The following is a 7,887-nucleotide window of genomic DNA, read 5'->3' on the forward strand; positions in this document are numbered from 1 at the left end:
TAACTCACACCCTCTAGTGGGGATATCGTACATTTCATAATTTCCTACTTTCATGCTCATTAGCTTCGGTCAACGTTCTCTCAACTTACTTCCATCCTTCTTTTTACCTTTTTACTCAATAATACCAGTTAATAATTCTTCTCTTTTCTCTTTCTACCTATCTCTGTAGTAATTTGTTTATTTTCCATAGCTCCACAACTCTAATTCCATTAATTCATATCAATATCCTATCATTCTTCTTAGCATTTATCATCCCTCATCTTGCTTCACACTCACCCTTGTCACCATCAAGTCCACGCACTAACAGTTACTCTTCAATTAGTCGTATCTCCTTTTCGCATTTCTAGAAACCAAAATTCACTTCATACCGTTTGTCCAAAGAATTACACACTAGGCTCACCCCTTGATATTCCAACTTCCCAAATTAGCCACTATCTACAAATCTACATCGCGACATAACTTCCTTTAAGTTCACTATATACCTCTCTTTCCTATCTTCTTACAACAACCTTCCATTACATATATCCTTAAGCAACTCTATCCTAACTGTCTCCCTCCATAAATCCTCACACATCCAAATATGCCACTATTCGTATCCCTTATCTCAATCTATCATTCTCATGCTTCTTTACACTTACATCACCCTTGCCCATATACACTTACTTTTCTACTACTCAACACACGACTATATCACTCATCATATCTCACAAAACATGCTCTTTACCTCGACTAGCTCATCATTCTTCCCTTTTCTTTTCCCACTATCCTTCACAACCACATTAACATATGTCTTCCTTACCCAACACATGTCCCTCATAAGCCGTCATTCTCCATGTCATAACTTCCGGTAACTTACGTATCAAGACCGTCTCACATATAAAAGAAGGCGTGAAGGCTCAAAACATACATGTGTATATACCCTACGACTCAAAACAATGTAAAAACATAGCCACCGGCTCAAAACAAAAGTAAGAACATAGCCACCGACTCAAAATGGCCGCCCAAAGAGGTACTCGGTCGAGTACATAACATACTAGGTCGAGTACAAGGTACTCGGTCGAGTAACTATATTACTCGGTCGAGTTTCGACTCCAGAAGCAAACTCAATTGTCGCAGAAGGATTACTCGGTCGAGTATTGGGAATACTCGACCGAGTAGACCTTACTCGGTCGAGTATGAGACTACTCGGCCGAGTTCACGACTCCGCACGCTAAACAAGATATTATCACGGAGAGATTACTCGGCCGAATATGGAACACTCGGTCGAGTATAAAAGATACTCGGCCGAGTAGGGACTACTCGGTCGAGTATCTCAGCCAGCTTCTCAAGACTGTCCGTTTTCGTAAAACAGTCATATCTCACTCGTTACTTGGTCAATCTGGGCGTGTGACCTATCGTTAGAATCGTAAGTGGACAAGCTATCACCTCAACTTGGAGTCACAGCAATATCATTTCTAGAACTCGACTTATGACAGTTTTAAGACAACCCTTCCAAACATCGGTTTGTATACAACTCAAAATTCCTTAACAAAACAACTTAAACATGCATAAAACAAATAATAACGACCCAATACTTCTAAAAACCAGTACATAGGTGAACGTTTACCATACCCACATCAAAATTAAACACAATATTCATATGCATAGACGGAAGATCTTAATCACATGCTACTACCAACAACCAACATTAACATCATCATGATTATATACGCATGTATCACTACCCTTTTGAAAGCCACATAATAAACATCTAACATGCCAACATATTTCATACCAAATCCGTTTCAACAAGTTTCACCATGTCTTACACATGTTTCCACACATCTCACTTCCTTTCACATGATTCAACCATTCAAGTTCCACATGCCACACACACGCATCGAAAAGACTCACAACAAATTCCCCCTGGTGACCGGCTTGAGATTGTGAGGGCCATAGTGCGACTTCGGGACGTCTCCCAAGTCTTTGCGGTAGCTCCAAACAACTCTCCCCGGGTTCATTTTATTTTGACTCTCTAAGTTCATTGAGTTCATTAGTTTTAGGTGCCTAATCGTCGGCTCGATACCACTTTGTAACACCCCCTCATACCAAGGTACCTTGCCAAGGACTACCCTAGCATGAAAGGTCATACCATCTCTCGGTTTCCGAGGTTAGTATATCAAAGTTACAAATTCCAAACAACATTTATTAAAGTATAAAAGTTAAAGATTACATTATCTCAGACCAACTCAAAATAAACGTACAATGTCTCAATACAAATGAAATCCAAGACATCTAAACTCATAACAACGGAAGCTAGACTTGACGTGATGACTCCCCATGACTGTCCCATAGCTAAACATCTGCATTACCTGTCACAATCTGCTCACCATCCCCGAATGGATCACCGCAGGTTTTACAAAACAACAACACGGGGTCAGTTCTACTCAATCAATATAAGACAACAACAAGACAACCAGCTGACCATCGATCTCACACAAGAATCGACTACACACCAAAGTGTGTAGCCCCGCCATTACCCATCGCAATAGGTAATCCTCGCCGCGATGGGTGACCGCACCCATCCCCACCTAGTCCAGCTCATCAACGAGCGACTAACAATCCCCGTCCCTTAATGTGCACATCCCCTCCCGTGGCGGGTTCCACGGAGGGCGAACTAGGGTGTGAAGCCACTCCCGCAAGTGACTCCACCACAATCACAATCACATGACATCACAGCCATCTCAATCCCCTCACACCAACGTCGTCACAACAATCTCCATACTCCGATGATCAACAGATAACAATAATCACAACAAACATGTCTTACAAAGAACAAGAACCGAGTAGGAAACCCTACCTTTTCGCAATCCGCTTACGCTGCAATCAACCATACAAATGCATAACAAATACCACATCGTCACCTACAACAACAATCACATAATTCCAATCACTAACTGCAAAACCCCATTTCCCCCAATTCATGATTAAAGGCAAACCCTAGAATTAAACACCAACAATCATGGGAATAAAGACTTACCAACGAAAGGATGAATGATTGAATGCGATTACTAAGATTGTCCATACATACACAAAGGAGAGATTGGGAGTGATTAGAGCGTCGTACGTTTGATTAGATTTTGTAAAATGATGTTTTAGAAACTGTTTATCGAATAAATAACCCCTAACTACTCCCGCATCAAACCGCTGAAATAACACTCGACGAACCAGATACTCGGTCGAGTATAGAGCATACTCGGCCGAGTATCCTCTACTCGGTCGAGTATTCATCATACTCGGCCGAGTATTCCTCGGCAGAAGCCAAACATAACATGTACTTAGCACTACTCGGCCGAGTAGGCTCTACTCGGTCGAGTACTTAGCTTAATAAAATCCGTAGTATTACAATCTTCCCCCCTTAAAAGAACTTCGTCCCCGAAGTTCCAACCCAACCTATAAAACGTGGACATTTAACACTAACTCCACAAACCACTCTTCCTTCCACAACATGGCTCAGGATATCGTCTCAACTATAGCATAGGCTCCCAATACTGACTCCATAACATTACCAAATAACCACAATATAATGTTGCCAACCTTGTCTCACTTCCATAACACTCAATAACACTCAATCCACAAAAGAAGATCAACCGTCAAAACGGAATGTTACAAATAAGATCGAGAGATAAGTTAATTTAGAGATTAAGTATCATTAATCAAGAACGAAAGTTAGTATTAGTGAGACTTAGGGATCCGTAGCTTAGGCCGAAAGGTTGCTACCTGTTAAATTGGACCGAGAGGACTTTTTATTTTCCCGTCTAACATGCCTAAATCAGTTTACTTAGAGTTACCGCCGTCGAAACTACAGTGAACCGACCATCTTAGCATCCTTTTAATATTTGATTTCATCTATTTTCTTTAATTGCTCATTTATTTGCTTTAATTTAGTTTTAATTTTATTGCCTTTAGTTATAGAATCATTCAAATCAAACCCCCCGAAAACTGTTACTTTAGACTTTAATTAGACAACTTTAAATTGCTTGCCTCCTTGTGGTTCGACCCTGACTGCCACTATCTATAGTAGTAGTTTGAATTATAAATTTTATCTTTGATACTCTACGACGGTATCAGTCAGAATCAAGATCTCCTGCCTTGGTTTTTGATGGGGTTGGAGTACCAAAGTTGGAGAAATCGATATTCCTGATGATAGAGGAAAATGGAGTTCCAGGCTGGATCTTTAGTTTAGAGCCTGAGGCTTTATTCTCCAGCTTTTGTTTCAGATTGGACTCTGACTCCTTTAACTTCTGGACTACAGCTTCAGCCTGAGCCATTTTCTGTTTCAGTTGTTTCATTTCCAGTATTTGTTGCTTAACGGCAGCCAACTGTTGTTCAACACTGTCTCCAGTCATTTTTGTAAAAGTATTTGGTTTGTTTGAGATTGGATTTTGGTTATTTTTGAGCTAGATGCCCCACGTTGGGCGCCAATTGTTTTAGCAAGATTTTAAATGGATGTGTTGTCTTGCCAGGGGAGTGTTTTGCAGGGTGATCTAACTCAGTAAATAATGCCTGACTATTATAGTAAATAAGTAAAGAGTAAATAATTGAGAATAACACAAAGATTTGTTCGTGAAAAACCCTGGGAATAAGGGAAAAAACCACGGGCACCAAACCAGGAGGGATTTTACTATGATTGATGTAGGTAGGCGAGATACAAATCTGTCAGGCTACTTGTGGTATGAGCGTATATATATGATTAATTGAATAAAAATGTATGTTTGAGTGAGAGTGAGTAAGTAATTAAATGATGCCCTTAATTCTCCTTTCCTTTTGCTATTTATAGTAGGCTTCAATGGTCTTTAACGATCAACATAGCCCTTCCCGGTTAATAAGCCTTGTGCCCTATTAATCCGGAAGTGGGTATTGACCTTGTAACTGCTTCTTCGCACGTCTTGCTTGGTTGACTGTATCTTCCTCTTTTATGGGCTGGCAAAGTAGTTCTTCCATGAAAGTAGGAACTGTCTTCTTGTACCCTGACCGTTGCTTGATGTATATAAACGGTATTCGACCATTCTAGATATGTATCTCTTCTGGGCAGGCAAGATGTGGAACCCTGACCTGCTCTTCCCTCCTGACTGGTGTCAGCATCTGTGATTGGTATTTGATTCTCGGTTTTCTCTGTCTGTCCTGGCCTGATGGTTGTTGCCTGACATTTATCTGACAAGGCAGGATAAATCTTGACTCAACAGGATACTTTTCTCTTATAGCAGCTTCAGCTTCCTAAGTAGCTTCCTCTACGTTATGATTAGTCCACAGAACCCTCGCTAATGCAGTCTCACCATTACGAGTCCTTTTCACCTTCATATCCAAAATCTGCTTAGGTACTTCCCCATAAGACAACTGCTCATCTATCTCGACATGCTCAGGCTCCAACACATGAGCAGGATCACTCACATACCTCCTTAACTGAGAAACATGGAACACATTATAGACTTTGTCCAAAGCTGGAGGTAGTGGTAAACGATATGCTACCTCTCCAACTCTGTCCAAAATCTCATATGGTCCAATAAATTCCTGGCTCAAATTCCCTCTCTTCCCAAATCTCATTACCCCTTCATAAGAGATACTTTTAGCAACACTTTATCTCCCACAACAAATTCTATCTCACTTCTCTTCAAATTAGCATCACTCTCTTATCTGTCTTGGGCAGCTCTCATCTTTTGACGAATGATATGAACTTGCTCCACCATATCTTGGATTATCTCAGGTCCCAACACTACTTCATTAGATCTGTCATCCCAACACACTGGACTCCTACACTTCCTCCCATATAGAGCCTCAAAAGGTGTCATGCCAATGCTAACATGGTGGCTGTTATTATATGAAAACTCTATCAAATCTAGCCTCTCCTCCCATGATCCACCAAACTCCATCACACAGGCTCTCAACATGTCCTCCAGTGTCTGAATAGTCCTTTCTGTCTGACCATCAATAGCTAGATGAAATGATGTACTCATCTTTAACTGTGTGCCCAATGTCGCCTGTAGATCCCGCTAAAACTTAGAAATGAACCTGGAATCTCGATCAGAAACAATGTCTTTATGTACTCCATGAAGCTTCACGACATGCTTAACATAAGCCTCAGCCAACTCAGCTTTACTCCAAGTGTCTTTTATAAGAATGATGTGAGTTGACTTAGTCAAACGGTCCACTATAACCCAGATCATATTATTCCTTTTTTGAGTTCTAAGTAACCTCACAATGAAATCCTTAGAAATGCTCTCCTTCTTCCACTTAGGTACATCTAAAGATTGAACTTTCCCCTGTGGTGTCTTGTGCTCTCCCTTCACCCTTTGACAAACCAAACATTGAGCAATAAACTCTGCCACCTCCTTCTTCATCCTTGACCACCAGAATATTTTCTTCAAATCCTTATATAACTTATCTCCCCAGGATGCACAGAATATGGAGTAGAATGAGCTTCAGTTAGAATCTTTCCCTTCAATTCCTCGTCATCTGGCATACATCATTTCCCATCGAACCTCAGACTCCCATCATCATGAATAGAAAACTGAGACTCCACTCCTTCCCCTACGGCCGCACGCCACTGTCCTATTTTCGGATCCCCTTGCTGCTTCCCTCTGATCTCAACATATAACTCAGGTTCCACAGCCAGATCCCCTATGGTATCTCCCTTCCTTATCATGCAAATACCCATCTTTTCCACCTCTTCATGCAACTTCATTCTTGACATAGCAGTACATAAAGCATGAATAAACTTCCTACTTAATGCATCTGCTACTACATTAGCCTTCCCTTCATGATACACTACCTCTATGTCATAATTCCCAGTCAGTTATATCCATCTCCTTTGCCTCATATTCAACTCCTTTTGGGTATAAATGTACTTAAGACTCTTATGGTCATAAAACACCTTAAAGGTAGCTCTATAAAGGTAATGCCTCCACAACTTCAGGGCAAACACTACTGCTCCCAACTCCAAATCAAGGGTAGGGTAATTCTCCTCACAAGGTTTCAACAGTCTCGAAGCATAAGCTATAACCTTCACATTTTGCATCAACACACACCCAGTCCATTCTTAGAAGCATCTGTATATATTTCAAAATTCTCACTCCTTTCAGGTAAAGCTAGAATAAGAGCTATAGTCAGGCGTTTCTTTAAGGTTAGAATTGCCTTCTCACAACTCTCATCCCACTTAAACCTATTCTCCTTCCTCATCAAAGCAGTCAAAGGCTTAGCTATCTTAGATAAATCTTTGACAAATCTCCTGTAATAGCCAACCAACCCCATAAAACTTTGGATATCCCCCCACATTCTTTGGCCTTTCCCACTTAGCAACTGCCTCAATCTTACTCGGATCCACAGACACACCCTTCTGAGACATAACATGTCCCAGGAAAGCTACTTTCTCCAACCAAAATTCACACTTACTCAACTTAGCATATATGTTATTCTCCCCCAAAGTCTGCATTACTACCCGCAAATGCTTATCATGTTCCTCCTTATTCTTTGAGTACACCAAAATATCATCGATAAACACTACCAAAAACTGATCCAAATAGGGACTAAACACTCTATTCACCAAGTCCATAAATATTGCAGGTGCATTAGTCAACCCAAATGGCATCACCACAAATTCACAATGCCCATATCTTGTCCTAAAGGCAGTCTTAGGTATATCTCCCTCTTTAATCTTCACTTGATGGTATCCCGATCTCAAGTCAATCTTAGAAAAGACTCTAGCCCCACTCAACTGGTCGAAAAGATCATCTATCCGAGGTAAAGGGTATCTGTTCTTAATCGTCACATTGTTTAGCTCCCTGTAATCTATACACAACCTCATACTCCCATCCTTCTTCTTGACAAATAACACAGGTGCACCCCAGGGCG

Source organism: Silene latifolia, chromosome 10 (genome assembly GCF_048544455.1).
Source record: "Silene latifolia isolate original U9 population chromosome 10, ASM4854445v1, whole genome shotgun sequence".
Classification (NCBI taxonomy): Eukaryota; Viridiplantae; Streptophyta; class Magnoliopsida; order Caryophyllales; family Caryophyllaceae; genus Silene; species Silene latifolia.